The 18,624-nt window shown below is 38.5% G+C and overlaps 1 protein-coding gene across 2 annotated transcripts in view; it reads right to left on the reverse strand.

The window, feature by feature from the left end:
- The window catches only part of lamb2l (laminin, beta 2-like), a 51,525-nt gene extending 50,168 nt beyond the window's left edge, over positions 1-1,357 (reverse strand). Inside the window, exons 1-2 of one of the 2 annotated variants that reach the window (XM_084917870.1) lie at positions 1,154-1,254; positions 773-813 (exon numbers count right to left, since the gene is read on the reverse strand). The gene's annotated coding sequence lies outside the window, so the exon portion shown is untranslated. Of the gene's footprint in view, positions 1-772; positions 814-1,153 lie in introns of both variants that reach the window. The other variant, XM_084917871.1, reaches the window with a different exon arrangement.
- Between the last annotated feature and the right edge of the window lie 17,267 nt (positions 1,358-18,624).

Below are 18,624 nucleotides of genomic sequence, written 5' to 3' on the forward strand. Positions count from 1 at the left end.
GAAATCTGCCTCCCAGCCATAAGCAAACTTGTGGTGTCAGTGAGAAAGCATGTCCACACATCCATCACTTTACAGGACACACAAGCTCGTATTCATCAAAGTCATAATAGAAATATATACATTCCCCTACAGCGATCAAATATTCTCCAAATATGCTTTCCAATTTAATGATAAAAAAATGATATGAACACATTTTTTTCTGTGCTATGACTAGTCAAGGTGTGCTTGTTCACGTTTTTCCCAGGTATGCTGCCATATCCATATCTAGGACTTGGCACCGATTTTACACAGGATGTCCTTCATGGAGCAAACATTTATCTGGGCTTGGAAGCAGCACTAGAACAGCGCTAGCTTGTGGCCTCCTAAGGTCACCTGACATGACAACTAATACCTTGCCGTGTGTGTGTGTGTGTGTGTGTGTGTGTGAGAGAGAGAGAGAGATTGAATGAATGACACTTGAAAGTACTTTAAGCACTTGACTGCGTAGAAAGACACTATAGAAGTACCAGTTATAAGTGAATCAAACTTTGGATGCACACTCTTCTATACACGTTTAAATCAGATATAATAGAGCAGAGAGAAACTTTTTTTTCCTACGGAAAAATGTCAAACAACCTCCAGTGTCTAGATACATATTATCATATTATCTAAGTAAATGTTAACAGGGATTTTGCTGCACTTGCTTTAGCGTCACCAATAAAAACCCATATAAAAATCCAGCCTCAAACATGAAACAAAACGCAGTTGGATCATTTTTAAGGGTTATACTTACAGTAGCAGTTGTAGTAGTCAACAGTTTCTGGCTACATGTATCTACAAGGTGCAGAAAAGTTCATTCATTTATAGTTTCTTTTAATTCCTTTGATTTTATTCTCACTACGTAATCATTAACGCAAGCTAAGCGCTAACAAAGATTAAATAGCCTTAGCATAAAAGCAGTCTTCAATGTCACATTTTAGCCCCTACATGGGTTTTACTACTGCAGCACCTGGGCTACAGTAATAAGATAAGGTTTATATAAACTTGCTCTTCAGCAAACAGAGGAGCATAAGCTCACTGTAACAGTATGACATTGGTGGTTGTGAGTTATTGGATTTCACTGAGGAGTTTCCTTACAGAAAAGGTTTGAAAGACAAAAATGAACACAGCTCACCTTCCCCGAAGCTTTCTGCTGGCTCTGTTCGCTCCTTCACACACACGCACACACACACACACACACACACACACATACAGAGCTAAACTAAATTTCTTTCGCTTTCTTTCCCTCAGACTCACACAGACACACACACACACTCTCTCTCTAACAGAGCTCGTCCCGCAGCGGCTCGATGCACTGCCTGTGTGAGTTCGGTACTCGGTCCTGACGAGGTACGGTTGGCGCGCTCAGCCCCGCCAGGGGGAGGTGTCAGGCAGTCCCAGGTAAGAAGGAGCAGGTAGAGCTCGTTCACAGAGCCCGACCACGCCCGCAGAGACCAAGGCCACTGGCAAAGTTCTATACTTTAACTCTCAGTGTTGAAAAGTGTTGAACTTCCTGCAGTGAGAGGTCAAACTTGCTCAAGAGAAAGCAAGAAAAAAAAAAAAGTTGGAGTGAAAATGTTTACTGTTTATTTACTTATGGATTCCACGTGGATTTCAGATTTAAACTCCAGTATTTTTTGGAGGGAAGTGGTTTGCTTTTACACATACTCTAGTGCACAACTCTTGGTGTCACTTATTTATGTGGAATATGGAGCTCTTTCCAACTCTCACCCTTTCATACCGTAGACTACACTGTATTTATGTTTGTCTTTTTTCACTTTCCTCAAAGAGCAAATCCATTTATGTTTCATACAAGTGGGGCTTTTCATACAAGTTTGACTAAAATGTCAATGTGCATTTAAATAGCCTTGTTGGAAAAAATATGCTTTTGGTAATGACAGTACAACCTTCTTCAAGTGTGTGTTCCAATATGTTTCTGAGGCCTCACCAGACAGTGAGCATATATTTGATGAATATACACAAATACTCATGTGGCTTTTTATTTATTTATTTATTTATTTTTGGTGCATGAGCGTCACATACTATATTCTTTTTTAATAAAGGAAACAAATCACAGAATATATACATGCAAAATTAATGCTTTCCCTCTCATCACATGCTGCTCTATCTTGCTTGAAAGGTGGAAGATAGTAAGATAGCTCATCACTGACAGGATTTGAACCACAGAAATTATCAAGAGATGATGACAGTCTCAGTCACCAAAGTCATTATGTGGTGCCAGCCAAGTCAACTAATACATTTCATATCTCAAACCAGCAGCTGCCCAACACAGGAACTGTCTACTTTGCAAGAAGTGTGTCAGCATCTTTTGTGTATCAAGACCTGCTGATTTACTTTTTGTAGTTGTTAATGTTTTTTCTTCAGCCTATTTTGCTTTGTGAGTCTAATTAAAAGCCAGGAACGATAACAGGAGCAAAACTGATTAGAGGCTCATATTACTTATTACTGGAATAAGAAACATCAGACTGAAAATTCTAACATTTCAGGAATTTGCTATCTTACCAAGCAATGAAAAATGAATGTTTTATACATAAACTGGGTGGAAATAAAAGGATTGTAATGGAGAGAAGACTGCTGCTAATTCGTAGGAACAGCTCCAGCTGTAAGGGGTTATACATATGTAAATGCCCGCTTTTTCTCATGTAGTACACCAAATGTGCTATTTAAAGGAACTCATTTATATTACTGTTTTAAACTTTTCAAAGTAAATAAAGCATCATCTGCTACAACTTAATATCTAAAACATCTACGCATGGTGCTTGAACTGATGTTGAAATAAGGCCAGGTTGGGTTTGTTTAATATCACGTTGTATCACAAGATTGTTTAACCAGACATGTCATTAACAGTTCATTCCTACTTTCACTGTGGCTGTCTGCAAAAGGCAACCCCTCTTGAGGAAACAGGAGTAGCTTAAAAGTTAAACATAAGACACTTCAAGAAGTTGATCTATCTCAGATCGATAGGCACTGTTTGACTTTCCTAGCATGTGTGCCTTTGGACTGTGAGAGGAAGCCCAGACAGGTAGAGGGAGAGGTCACAGCCAGGAAGCAGTGAAGCAGTGCAGTGCTAACCAGTGCATTACCATAACACCCATGTCTTTTGCCACTATATCAGTGCATTGCTTCCTGCTAATTTTCTCATCTACCATCCCATTCCCATCATTAATATATTTGTAAGAAGTGATGGATTCAGAGCCTATTTGCTAAACCTCATCTATATAATATGTGAGTTTTATGACTGAAATGTGTTTATACTGGATGAGATTAAACTAAACTGAGACTCAATGCAATGGAGAACGAAACAATGGGAAAGAGAACAGTACCTGTGGAGGTTGTACAAGCTAAAGTCCAGGAATGGCTGGAATGTATAATTATCAACAATACCAAATCTATTTCTTATACAAAGATGAAAGTAAGCTGAGGAGAAAAAGTTTTACAGTCTGTTATAAAGTACTGGTATACTCAAGCACTAAGAACAGTGGTCAACCAAAACTGAAACACAGTGAACTAAAGAAACAAATAGTTAAAAACTTGAAAAGCTGAGGCAAGAAGCAAGGAGTGAGGTGAGAATCCTGAAAGTAGGGAAGACTGTAATTTTTTAGAGAAACAGCTGGATGTGGTTGACCCGATTGCTACACTAAGAAACATAAAACGACTGGTTGAGCACCAGTATTACTGTCTTCCTCCAATTCTGCACATGCTTTGAGCTAATCTGTAGCTTGCAAGCATGAATGGTTGTACAGATAGTTTATAATGTGAAGATCCAGTCAGCTTTAGAGTGTTGGGAGTGAGAACGTTTTGTACACTGTTAGGTAATGAATATAGACATGCACTATTACTCAACATCCTCCGTAGGGGAGGGAAACAAACACACTAAAAGTTTACTATACCACCGTGTACTGTTTTGTGGGACGTTTTAAGGTTTGACAAAAACAAATAATTAAAACCTGCCTACATATGTCTCAGCTGAGTTAGATAAGCTGACAGCTGCCTTACAGCAGACAGCAGAAGGAAGAGGAGAGTAAGAAAAACAACACACCAATAAAGTTATTTCAGCTTTTACTTTGTAAATATGTAAATATGTACATACTGTGCTTGGTTAAAGATGACATTAGGTCATACAAGCATAAACAAGAATGACTAAAGTCACATGATGACCTTCGATGCTAATCTAAGACAGTTACAGAATGGAAGAGCGTTTTCTTCTCATTCAATATAACAATCACCATTTGTAGTGCAAGACAAAACTTAACATGACAGTCCCCTCTAGTGGTGATTCACAAGAGGTTGTTACATTCAAAATAAAAAAAAGTTGAGGTGCATGTGAAGGTGAATGTGATAGAGAATAACATGATACACTTTAAATGTTTTATGATTTATATTAAAATCTGGTCTTTATCCATTTTTTTCCATGTTGTCCTAAATTAGTCACTGCACAGTGATTGCAGTGAAGTTCTGTCTGACTGTGAGAAGGTTGTAAAAAAAATGTGTGTTACAAAATTAGGCGGATAAAATACTATTTTCCAAAGAATGAACGGTAATTGACGGTCAGTGTCCCCCCCCCTCTTTTTTTTTGGCTTTCTTAAATAAAAACAACAACAACTCTTTTTCATCCATTTTGAACAAATTACAATGAAAATAGTATGCAAAAGCATCCATTTGAAAAGCAAAACTTGACATTTAGCAAATCAGAGTAAACTAATTCTAGTGTAGCGTACACAAAATAAATGAAAAACAAATGATGGTGTGATGGACCGAGGTGAAAGAGCAGGAGTCGTCACAGGAATTATTAGAAAAATAGGGTTTTGTTTATTTAACCCAAAAATTATATTTACAAAAGTAATAAATGTTCAGCTCATAAAAGAGGTCAAAGAAACAAAACTGAACTCAGGCAAAGCTCTACAAACTTAACAAACCAAGTGACTGCCCAAACAACCATAACTGACCTAAACATAAAATGACACACAAGGGTATATATAATTGCGGATCAGAACACTATGACACATGAGGGGTAACTAAACAAAACACAATCGTAAACAAACAATGCAGTACAGTCTGGTTTGTTAATAAACTAAAGATCAAACAAGAAAATCAAAACTACTGAACCCTAATTTCAAATATTTAATTAAGTACAAATACTTTGTTTTTAATTAAAGAAAATACACATTCTCCCCCTTCAGCAGGAAGTGGTGGTGTGGTCCAATTATCCCTCTTTGTATTTAATGGTTTCAAACCCTGGCCACCACCTTTTGTCTGGCAACTGGTTATCAGGGATCATGACAGGTAAGAAGTAAAAGAAACAAAGGTTAGTCAAAAATCAAAGTAATGGACTGGTATGAATACAGTAAACTAAATGTGCACGCTTACAAATAAAACAAATGTATCCGGACCAATCAATAAACTTATTGGAAACTAAAGTGTGTTATTGTGTTCAAATAACGGAAAGAAAATACAAGAGTTACCGACTTTAGAGTGTGGCCATGGGTTTGGCTGTCACAGATGGAACGTGTTACATTGTTTTAATCAAAAAGAAATATACCCCAGTATAAAACTGAAGTTTCTTAAAAATGACAAATACAACCTATAGACAGAGTTGAAGGTAAGTTCTTGTTAAACTGTGGACGCAGACAGCTATCCACCAGTAACACTAGTGAAGTGCTGATTTTGTGCTGTTCTTTGTCCTTATTAGTAAGAAAGAACATTTATTACACTGATGCATTTTTCACTTGTGTATGTGGACTTTGATAAATGAAACTAATTTACGTTATTCATTCTATATTTTCATGAGTGCCTCCAAATCGATGCCTAAACACTGATTATTTTATCTGTGGTTTTGAACCCATATTTTTGAGCACTTATGTAATTGATTCACTTTTCCTCAAGCGCTATTAAACACACAATAAGGCATAAATAAAACATAAAAGTCTATCATTCCAGACCGAATAGATGTGGACTGCATTATAAATAACACATCAGAATGGAATGTAAATGAATGTTTGGTGTCCCGGTGTTCCAGGAAAATGAGCTGAGACGCTTTTATAAAGTATGTAAAACACACTTTGTGTGTTTATGCTGCTATTTTTTTATTCACTACATGTATGTATGTGTGTGAGAGAGACAGAATTATTGGGAGTTGAAGAATGTTACATTTTATTAGATTTTCTTTCCTCTGAATTCAATTCAATTCTATTTTATTTATATAGCGCCAAATCACAACAGTCGCCTCAAGGCGCTTTATATTGTACAGTAGATCCTACAATAATAGATACAGAGAAAATCCCAACAATCATATGACCCCCTATGAGCAAGCACTTTGGCGACAGTGGGAAGGAAAAACTCCCTTTTAACAGGAAGAAACCTCCGGCAGAACCAGGCTCAGGGAGGGGCGGGGCCATCTGCTGTGACCAGTTGGGGTGAGAGAAGGAAGACAGGATAAAGACATGCTGTGGAAGAAAGACAGAGATTAATAACAGGTATGATTCAATGCAGAGAGGTCTATTAACACATAGTGCGTGAGAGAGGTGACTGGAAAGGAAAAACTGAATGCATCACGGCAGCCTACACCTATTGCAGCATAACTAAGGGAGGATTCAGGGTCACCTGGTCCAGCCCTAACTATATGCTTTAGCAAAAAGGAAAGTTTTAAGCCTAATCTTAAAAGTAGAGATAGTGTCTGTCTCCTGAATCCAAACTGGCCGGCCTCCGGACCAGCTCTGTTGTCGTCGCCGCCGCTGCCTTCCGCGCCTTCGCCTGAGTCTCCGCCGTTGCCGTGTTTTGTTTTGGGACCTTTTGGGGCTCCTGTTTTGTTTCTTTGGACATGAGTTTTGTACTCTCCTTTTTCACATTTCATGTTCCTATGTTCTGTGTCTCCCAGTCTGTGTTAAGTTTGTGTGTGTTGTGTCATTACGTGTATGTGTTTCCTGTTTTACTTTGAAGGTCTCTGTCTGATGTCAGTGCGTTCTGTTTTCGTTTCCCCTGCCTTGTCAGCTGTGATGTCTCCCAGGTGTGTTTCCCTCCTGTTTCCCATCCCTTGATTGCTGGTGTGTGTATTTATAGTGTGTGTTCCCTCGTCCTCGTTGCTGGTTTGTCTGTGTATCTTCCTCTGTCTTCCTGTACATTCTCCCCGCGTCGTTGTCCCTGCAAGGTACCTTCATTCATGTTCAGGTTTTGTTGTTTAAGTTTTCGTTTTCCCAGTTTAGAGTGTTTTCAGTTCTGTTTCTCGCCATCCTTTCCTTTGTTTGGTATATTGCTGTCGCAATAAAGCTCGCTCACTTCTGAAGCAGTCTGCATCTTGGGTCCTTAATAACTCACACACGGCTTGCCCCGGCAACCCGTGACAATAGGTGTGTGTTATCTGGCTTCATGGACAGATAGAGCTGGGTGTCATCAGCATAGCAGTGAAAATGTATGCTATGTCTTCTAATGATACTGCCTAGAGGAAGCATGTATAGTGTAAACAGAATTGGTCCTAGCACTGAACCCTGTGGAACACCATAATTGACCTCAGTGTGTGAAGAGGACTCTCCATTTACATACACAAATTGGAGTCTATTAGATCAGCGGTCCCCAACCCTCGGACCAGTACCGGTCCGTGAGTCGTTTGGTACCGGGCTGCGAGAGTTGAGGCTCAGGTGTGAAATGTATGGTTTTCAGGGTTTTTATCGGTTTTCAGCGTTATTTTGTTATCGTTTTTATCGTTAACTCGGTTTTCCTGGGTCTTTTCACGTGTGTTATGAATGAATATTCTTTTTTTCGGTACTGGTACTAGTTTTATTTTGTTGTATTTATCCGCGACACCTTAAAGGCCGGTCTGCGAAAATATTGTCGGGCATAAAGCGGTCCGTGCCGCAAAAAAGGTTGGGGACAGCTGTATTAGATAGATATGATACAAACCACTGCAGTGCAGTACCTGTAATACCTACAGCGTGTTCCAATCGCTCTAATAGAATATTATGGTCAACAGTAGTAATATAATGGCACTTTTTTTGCCCCCACACCCCTCACCCCCTCCCCTTTCCCCCTGCGCGTCCATGTGAGTGCATGTACGCGTGTACTGGCTTTGCTCGTGCATGTGAGTTCACATGTGTTTAATAGCGTTTTATTTAATGAAACCATTATGTGTTTTAATTAAACTCTTTTTAAGGATTGTATAGGTCTCAGAGCTCTGTTATTTAGACATAGATGATTTAATTTAACTAGTTAGGAGCATTTTACTTTTCTTTAGCGCTCCGAAAAGTCACAGAGGCTAATAGTTTTTAAACAGAGTGCCACAAACAACATGTATTCTTTTAGAAATAAACTTTTCTTGTGATACTTCTAAAAACTGAGTATTCCCACACAGCATTTAATTTAACTGCTTAAGGAGCATTTCACATTCGTTAGCGCTCTGAAAGACACAGAGGCTAATAGTTTTAAATAGAGCACCACAAACAACATGTATTCCTTTAGAAATAAACTTTTCTTGTGATACTTCTAAAACCACACATTCACACATAGCCACACACTGCAACAGTAAGACTTGATGATTAGACAGAGGGGGTTACAGGTAGGGCCCCGCCCAACAGTCAGCAAAACAAGCCATAAAACAATAAAAGCAGCCTCCTTATCAAGAGCATCCCAGCACGCACATCCCAATGGTAGTTCCATAGTATCCACCTTTTTCATTACAAACAGTTCCTTTATCTGGCAATTACACCTCCTACTGACTAACCGAACCTCCATAGGTTTTCCACCTTTTTCTTCACAACCTGCTCTTTATATCTGCATCTCAGAGGCCAACTGAAACCAAATCCACCTATATAAAAACACCCCATCAGACACACAGTATTTTCCTCAGCACTTCACAACTGCCGCAAGGTATAGCGTTTTAACTTTTTATTTTTTCGGATCCCAGACACAGTGGTGTGAGGTAGTGAGCACACAGTTTGGACATGTAGAAAACATCGTTTGTTTGGAACACATCAGCAGAGAGGTAGAATTCATCGCTGTTCATAAGAGTTTAATTTAATCAAACCTCATTTTACGGATCTAAGTGGCTCCTCATCACTAGCCACTTCACCGTTTTATTTAAATATCTGAATTTTCGGAATGATGATCCAAGCGGGACACAGAGGCTGCTAGTTTTAACGCACCAGAATGCAAATATAAATAAAAGCCTGCCTATCCTGAGAGCCTAGCCGCAGCGACACCTTTCTTTCACACGGTTGCCTGGATGTGCGTTGAGCCGACTTTGCTACCCGCACAGAGCGTTTCTGACCTACTGGTGTTGCTTATACAATAGAGAAAAGCAACAATACAGTGTTTCTCTGCTCCAAGACATCCGCGGCCCTTTCACACGGTAAGCATGTCTGTTATACCCAGCACATAAATGTCTGTATGTCAGCGCTGATTATTCAAACCCTGTTTAAAATCTGACACATGTGTTGTCCGAAAACAATTCCTCTAAATTTGCAAAGTTACTGATTTAAAAATATATTTTCGAATTTTTAGTTGCATGACAAACATATGATAGACTCTTGAGCATATTTATATAGCTACATTCACAATGGTATAACCGTGCTAAATAAAAGATGACCAAGCACCAATGCACTCTAATGCAAGCCTCTGAACTGTATGTTGAGGGTCCGCTGAATTGTTTTTAATATGGCACTTTTTACGAACTGCAGATGATGAATTCCTCTTTATTGGAGAAAGTGTCCTTAAGCTATTGTTGCTCATACTTACTGAGTTCCCTAGCTACTTCTTTACTATGTCAGTAAACTTTTTGAAAAGGAAGGTGTTGTAGATTTAAAGAAACATCCTAATTGAAGCAAAGGCAAAAAATTGGAATGAATTTTATGTGACTGTTCATATTAAAGCCAACAACAAGTGAAAATCCAAAACCGACTCCAATCCTTTGTATTAATGATCTCTCTCTCTCTCTCTCTCTGTGTGTGTGTGTGTGTGTGTGTGTGTGTGTGTGTGTGTGCCCCCTCACAGAAGGAAGGTCACGACAGGAGCTTTTTTCAAACGCATTTCCAATCAGTTTTTTTTTTTTTTTTTTTTTTTTTTACAAGAAGTGTAGCTCACACAATGGTATAAATTTATTATTTGCGATACTTTATAAATATGAAACTCTAAAGATTTTAAGTTCATGCACATTGTGAATCAAGAATCTAAATATTTGTGTCACAATGATTTCTATAAAAGCAGGTTGTTTATGGGGATACTGTGACAAATCTTTTGTGACCCTATTAATGATCAATGGTAATTGAAGAGGAAGCTTGAACCCTGGCTCTGGACATTTTCATGACAAGTGACAGCGCAGACATCTGCTAAAGAGAGAACATGTTTTATCATCATAAAGACTGTGATATGAAGCATCGTTAAAGTGTCACTTCAGTAATGTTGACTCGTGTTTTTTAATAGATGACTTAAAAACACTAAACTCTAATTTCTGTGGTTTATGTCAAGTTTACAGAATATAACATGTGGTAAGACGATGAGTTTTACTTCTCACTGTCCGTGTTATGTGTATCTATTTATCATGTATGCTACTTTGCTCTGTGGACTGTAAAATGTTTCATTGTGTTCATGAAATAAACCAGACTTTCACCGTCTGCATCTTTTACTGTTTTTCTGCTTTTGTTCACTCCAAGTTTGACAAAACCTACAGATATCCAGAGTTAACTCACTAACAATGTGGAGCAGTCTCAGTGTATTTAGCTGCTTTTTCCCTGAACACAACCAACTGAGAGAAACGCTTGTAGTCCTCACTTTGGTCATTTTGAATGTTGAAGGAGATTTGTTCCATAGACACCTTATACTAGTGTTTCCTGCACTTATTCCATCACTACTATGTTCTATTTAAATCCAGATTCCTTTTATAGTTTGCAGTGAAATTTGTTAAACCGTTGCTTAATGGGACAGAAGTACAAGTCACTCTTTACTAGCACATTTGTAGACAAGTTTATTGCTGAACAACACAGCTAGCAGTCTCACACACTCTTTAGGTTTTTGAAGTTTTGTGTGTAATGGTTTAGTCTATCAAACCATACCCTTTTCTCCCCAGTATCACAACAGTATGACTCCCAAAGTACGGATCAGTAAACAACCAATGATTCTAAAGCCAGAACAGAAAGATACAGTTGGAAGATGAATGATTGCGTTTTTATGATGCATAGTAAAACTACCCCCTCTTCTTCTCTGTGTTGTTCTTGTTCTTGTTCGTGTGTGTGTGTGTGTGTGTATGCCTTAGAAGTCAAATAATACATTAGCCATACTTAAAAAAAACATCTGAATTTCATTTAGAACTGAGATTCCAAGTTGTAAGCAGAAATCTTATGCTCAGCCAGAAGCATGTTTCCCCACTTTCACAATGCTGAGGTGTCAAATCCACAACCCCCAACAGATGATTTGTTACACGCAGGTGTGAAGGGCAAGCTTTACTTACACAGCCTCACACACAGTAGATTTTTAAAGTTTTTGGGTACAGTGGTTTAGCCACAGATGTAACTTCTACTTTTGATAAAGACCACGTCACCTGCATATTTCTTAAGAAATTAAACATCTTTATTAAGCTCTTATTTATAAATGTCTACACAATAATAGACACCGTGTGCTCTGTGACATTATGGTCTTCTACTTCTGCTTCCATTGGTTTGCATTTTAAACTCCCAACCTTTTAGGTTGTTATGAACTACTTATATTTCTAACATTTTGTGATATAAAAGTGAACCATGCAACTTTTTTTATTTTCTGTTTGATGGAAGGACTTAAGACACGAGTTATTTAAACAATTCTAAATGACAGTGTGATGGCCATGGTACTTTATGAGGGTCAAATATGTTAAGGATAATGTTTATCAATGTAAAATTGCAAAGAACTTGGGGATAGAATATAACATTTTGTAAACAGTTACCTCAGAAGCTGTACTGTCAGACCTATGTATGTAAGGTAAAACTTTCCACAGTACTTCCACTTAAGTAACTAAACACATAAAGTCACCCTTACCAATAATCCACTGCTCCTTGAAAAAAGTAGCACAAACAGACAACTGACTCAGCAATGATAAGTAGAGATACCCGAGGTCAATACTCAAGCAGAAGAAAATTAAAAGTTGTTGTTTTTGTGGCTCGAAAAATTAAAGAAAGTATGTTTAATAATTCAACAAGACCCGCACCTTCAACACATGTACATTCAAATTTTGGAACAGGCTCAACATTGCTGTTGTTCAATAGTTTTAATCCGTTCAAAAAAGTCATTTTACGGCTTTAATGTTTCCAGCTGATAAGGAGAATGAGTGCATTTCAAATGTGCGTCCAAAGGCTTTAAACATACGCTTTGTCTGTAACAACAGTATCAAACTACAGAGCACTGTTTTTACTAAAATTCAACATTTTCAGATGAAAATTTGGCTGCTTTTTGTTTTTTTTTCACTGTAACACCCCCCTCAATGCCATTTTTAGGATATTCTTGGTGATCCCACCTTTTTCATATTTATGCTTTTGGCACTGAGGGTATCTAATACACATGTTGTCACTGTATTTTCTACTACCAGCTGTGAGGGCTCTGCTTTTGCTTTGAGCAGTCTGTTTTTATTTTGTCTCGTGAGTGTGTGTTTTTCAAACGAGATCCTCCTCAGTTTGATTTTGTTACCACAAACTTTGTTTGAAGTTCACAACAGAGGTAAAGAGATTTAAACACCCCAGTTTAAGGAGGCAGGGTTTGGACCAGCTGCACAGGACAGGTGAAGCAGAGAGTGTCAGGGGAGATGTGCAACAGAAGCAGAGGGAACATTTTACAAGATGATAAATGGCAGATTTAGATGATTAAGGATTTGTTGACAAGATTAAAAGACACGTCCGTCAGAGTTCAACAACATTACAGTTTGATTAAATAAAAAGTTTTTAAACTACACAAGGTTCATTTTCTCCATCCAACAAACCATCTGTTGGGGGTTGTGGATTTGACACCTCAGCATTGTGAAAGTGGGGAAACATGCTTCTGGCTGAGCATAAGATTTCTGCTTACAACTTGGAATCTCAGTTCTAAATGAAATTCAGATGTTTTTTTTAAGTATGGCTAATGTATTATTTGACTTCTAAGGCACACACACACACACACACACACACACACACACACACACACAAGAACAAGAACAACACAGAGAAGAAGAGGGGGTAGTTTTACTATGCATCATAAAAACGCAATCATTCATCTTCCAACTGTATCTTTCTGTTCTGGCTTTAGAATCATTGGTTGTTTACTGATCCGTACTTTGGGAGTCATACTGTTGTGATACTGGGGAGAAAAGGGTAAGGTTTGATAGACTAAACCATTACACACAAAACTTCAAAAACCTAAAGAGTGTGTGAGACTGCTAGCTGTGTTGTTCAGCAATAAACTTGTCTACAAATGTGCTAGTAAAGAGTGACTTGTACTTCTGTCCCATTAAGCAACGGTTTAACAAATTTCACTGCAAACTATAAAAGGAATCTGGATTTAAATAGAACATAGTAGTGATGGAATAAGTGCAGGAAACACTAGTATAAGGTGTCTATGGAACAAATCTCCTTCAACATTCAAAATGACCAAAGTGAGGACTACAAGCGTTTCTCTCAGTTGGTTGTGTTCAGGGAAAAAGCAGCTAAATACACTGAGACTGCTCCACATTGTTAGTGAGTTAACTCTGGATATCTGTAGGTTTTGTCAAACTTGGAGTGAACAAAAGCAGAAAAACAGTAAAAGATGCAGACGGTGAAAGTCTGGTTTATTTTATGAACACAATGAAACATTTTACAGGGAGTGCAGAATTATTAGGCAAATGAGTATTTTGTCCACTTCATCCTCTTCATGCATGTTGTCTTACTCCAAGCTGTATAGACTCGAAAGCCTACTACCAATTAAGCATATTAGGTGATGTGCATCTCTGTAATGAGAAGGGGTGTGGTCTAATGACATCAACACCCTATATCAGGTGTGCATAATTATTAGGCAAATTCCTTTCCTTTGGCAAAATGGGTCAAAAGAAGGACTTGACAGGCTCAGAAAAGTCAAAAATAGTGAGATATCTTGCAGAGGGATGCAGCAGCCTCAAAATTGCAAAGCTTCTGAAGCGTGATCATCGAACAATCAAGCGTTTCATTCAAAATAGTCAACAGGGTCGCAAGAAGCGTGTGGAAAAACCAAGGCACAAAATAACTGCCCATGAACTGAGAAAAGTCAAGCGTGCAGCTGCCAAGATGCCACTTGCCACCAGTTTGGCCATATTTCAGAGCTGCAACATCACTGGAGTGCCCAAAAGCACAAGGTGTGCAATACTCAGAGACATGGCCAAGGTAAGAAAGGCTGAAAGACGACCACCACTGAACAAGACACACAAGCTGAAACGTCAAGACTGGGCCAAGAAATATCTCAAGACTGATTTTTCTAAGGTTTTATGGACTGATGAAATGAGAGTGAGTCTTGATGGGCCAGATGGATGGGCCCGTGGCTGGATTGGTAAAGGGCAGAGAGCTCCAGTCCGACTCAGACGCCAGCAAGGTGGAGGTGGAGTACTGGTTTGGGCTGGTATCATCAAAGATGAGCTTGTGGGGCCTTTTCGGGTTGAGGATGGAGTCAAGCTCAACTCCCAGTCCTACTGCCAGTTTCTGGAAGACACCTTCTTCAAGCAGTGGTACAGGAAGAAGTCTGCATCCTTCAAGAAAAACATGATTTTCATGCAGGACAATGCTCCATCACACGCGTCCAAGTACTCCATCACACGCGTCCAAGTACTCCACAGCGTGGCTGGCAAGAAAGGGTATAAAAGAAGAAAAACTAATGACATGGCCTCCTTGTTCACCTGATCTGAACCCCATTGAGAACCTGTGGTCCATCATCAAATGTGAGATTTACAAGGAGGGAAAACAGTACACCTCTCTGAACAGTGTCTGGGAGGCTGTGGTTGCTGCTGCACGCAATGTTGATGGTGAACAGATCAAAACACTGACAGAATCCATGGATGGCAGGCTTTTGAGTGTCCTTGCAAAGAAAGGTGGCTATATTGGTCGCTGATTTGTTTTTGTTTTGTTTTTGAATGTCAGAAATGTATATTTGTGAATGTGGAGATGTTATATTGGTTTCACTGGTAAAAATAAATAATTGAAATGGGTACATATTTGTTTTTTGTTAAGTTGCCTAATAATTATGCACAGTAATAGTCACCTGCACACACAGATATCCCCCTAAAATAGCTAAAACTAAAAACAAACTACAAACTACTTCCAAAAACATTCAGCTTTGATATTAATGAGTTTTTTGGGTTCATTGAGAACATGGTTGTTGTTCAATAATAACATTATTCCTCAAAAATACAACTTGCCTAATAATTCTGCACTCCCTATACAGTCCACAGAGCAAAGTAGCATACATGATAAATAGATACACATAACACGGACAGTGAGAAGTAAAACTCATCGTCTTACCACATGTTATATTCTGTAAACTTGACATAAACCACAGAAATTAGAGTTTAGTGTTTTTAAGTCATCTATTAAAAAACACGAGTCAACATTACTGAAGTGACACTTTAACGATGCTTCATATCACAGTCTTTATGATGATAAAACATGTTCTCTCATTAGCAGATGTCTGCGCTGTCACTTGTCATGAAAATGTCCAGAGCCAGGGTTCAAGCTTCCTCTTCAATTACCATTGATCATTAATAGGGTCACAAAAGATTTGTCACATTATCCCCATAAACAACCTGCTTTTATAGAAATCATTGTGATACAAATATTTAGATTCTTGATTCACAATGTGCATGAACTCAAAATCTTTAGAGTTTCATATTTATAAAGTATCGCAAATAATACATTTATACCATTGTGTGAGCTACACTTCTTGTAAAAAAACTGATTGGAAATGCGTTTGAAAAAGCTCCTGCCGTGACCTTCCTTCTGTGAGGGCACACACACTCACACTCACACACACACACACACACACACACACACACACACACACACACACACACACACAGAGAGAGAGAGATCATTAATACAAAGGATTGGAGTCGGCTTTGGATTTTCACTTGTTGTTGGCTTTAATATGAACAGTCACATAAAACTCATTCCAATTTTTTGCCTTTGCTTCAATTAAGATGTTTCTTTAAATCTACAACACCTTCCTTTTCAAAAAGTTTACTGACATAGTAAAGAAGTAGCTAGGGAACTCAGTAAGTATGAGCAACAATAGCTTAAGGACACTTTCTCCAATAAAGAGGAATTCATCATCTGCAGTTTGTAAAAAGTGCCATATTAAAAACAATTCAGCGGACCCTCAACATACAGTTCAGAGGCTTGCATTAGAGTGCATTGGTGCTTGGTCATCTTTTATTTAGCACGGTTATACCATTGTGAATGTAGCTATATAAATATGCTCAAGAGTCTATCATATGTTTGTCATGCAACTAAAAATTCGAAAATATATTTTTAAATCAGTAACTTTGCAAATTTAGAGGAATTGTTTTCGGACAACACGTGTCAGATTTTAAACAGGGTTTGAATAATCAGCGCTGACATACAGACATTTATGTGCTGGGTATAACAGACATGCTTACCGTGTGAAAGAGCCGCGGATGTCTTGGAGCAGAGAAACACGCTGTATTGTTGCTTTTGTCTATTGTATAAGCAACACCAGTAGGTCAGAAACGCTCTGTGCGGGTAGCAAAGTCGGCTCAACGCACATCCAGGCAACCGTGTGAAAGAAAGGTGTCGCTGCGGCTAGGCTCTCAGGATAGTCAGGCTTTTATTTATATTTGCATTCTGGTGCGTTAAAACTAGCAGCCTCTGTGTCCCGCTTGGATCATCATTCCGAAAATTCAGATATTTAAATAAAACGGTGAAGTGGCTAGTGATGAGGAGCCACTTAGATCCGTAAAATGAGGTTTGATTAAATTAAACTCTTATGAACAGCGATGAATTCTACCTCTCTGCTGATGTGTTCCAAACAAACGATGTTTTCTACATGTCCAAACTGTGTGCTCACTACCTCACACCAAAAAAAGTGCCAATATATTACTACTCACAGAGATGAGTCCACTGTCAGAGGCCATAAGAAGATCATTTGTAACCTTCACTAAAGCTGTTTCTGTGCTGTGATGAGCTCTGAAACCTGACTCTTCTAATAAACCATTCCTCTGCAGATGATCTGTTAGCTGTTTGACAACTACTCTTTCAAGGATTTCTGATATGAAAGGAAGGTTGGAGATGAGCCTATAATTAGTTAAGACTGCTGGGTCTAGAGATGGCTTTTTAAGTAAAGGTTTAACTACAGCCAGCTTGAAGGCCTGTGGTACATAGCCGATTATTAGAGATGGGTTGATCATATTTAAGATTGAAGCATTAATTAATGGCAGAGGAAATAACACCCTGTTGAGCTCTAATTGTAGTCATTAAGGATTCAAGGATTCAATGAAGCTTTTAAGTTAAAGCAATTGCTAGAATCTGCCCATGGTTTTCTTTATCTGACCATGTAGATAAGTTCTGTTTTTCTTTCTTAATGAAGACCAAAAAACCCACCAAAAACAGCCAATCTGTAAACTCCTTGACATCACACTTAGATTATCCTTCCATGTTCAAAGTGCCCAGCCTGAAGGCACCACAACTTTGTTTGTTCCAGAAGTATCAAGTATCGGGTGTCTGACTAAAGACTTCTTTTTTCCTTTTACTGAGGTCTTCATCTGTTTTACCTCCTTCACAATATAATATGTACTTTTTTGTACAACATACAAATGCATACAAGTTCTTAGCCTCATCTTCCATTGAATTCTCTATCTTGATTACTTAGAGACGAATGTTTGAAGGAGAGAAAAGCTCTGTAAGTGTGTTATTAACCCAAAACATGGTTAACCATTGTTAATGAGGAACAGAAATAGAGATGAAACTAAAAGACAAGTGTGAGATTTCTGAGTGACATTTTTTCATAATAATACTTTTTCCCAAGTTGTGACATTTTTTTCAGCACTCATTATGTATTAGACCAGGGGTGGGCAATCTCAGTCCACGAGGGCCGGTGTCCCTGCAGGTTTTAGATATCACCTTGGGTCAACACACCTGAATCACATGATTAGTTCATTACCAGGCCTCTGGAGAACTTCAGGACATGTTGTGGAGCTAATATAGCCATTTAAATCAGCTGTGTTGGTTCGAGGACACATCTAAAACCTGCAGGGACACCGGCCCTCGTGGACTGAGATTGCCCACCCCTGTATTAGACACTGGATGGTCTCAGTCATGATGCTATTTTAGTGCTATTACAGATATATTATCAAGTGCATCATTGGATGTTAGAACCATGTGTAGGTCACATCGAGGTGTGCATGTGGAGGGAAAACTGAAGAACAGCTTCATCAGAATCAAAATCAGAAATGGTTTTATTGCCAAATGTTAAGCAGATTTACAACATTAGGAAATTGCTGCGGTACTTTGCGTGAGACATACTATAAGACAAACACTTAAATAAAAATTAAAAGTACTAAACAGATTGAATGCAAGTGATGATCAGTGCAAAGAAAATTGAACAGGTGCAGAGAAGACAATACAGGAGCAATGCAGGTGTATGAAA

Source organism: Perissodus microlepis, chromosome 20 (assembly GCF_051167445.1).
Source record: "Perissodus microlepis isolate ML-2025 ecotype Zambia chromosome 20, ASM5116744v1, whole genome shotgun sequence".
Classification (NCBI taxonomy): Eukaryota; Metazoa; Chordata; class Actinopteri; order Cichliformes; family Cichlidae; genus Perissodus; species Perissodus microlepis.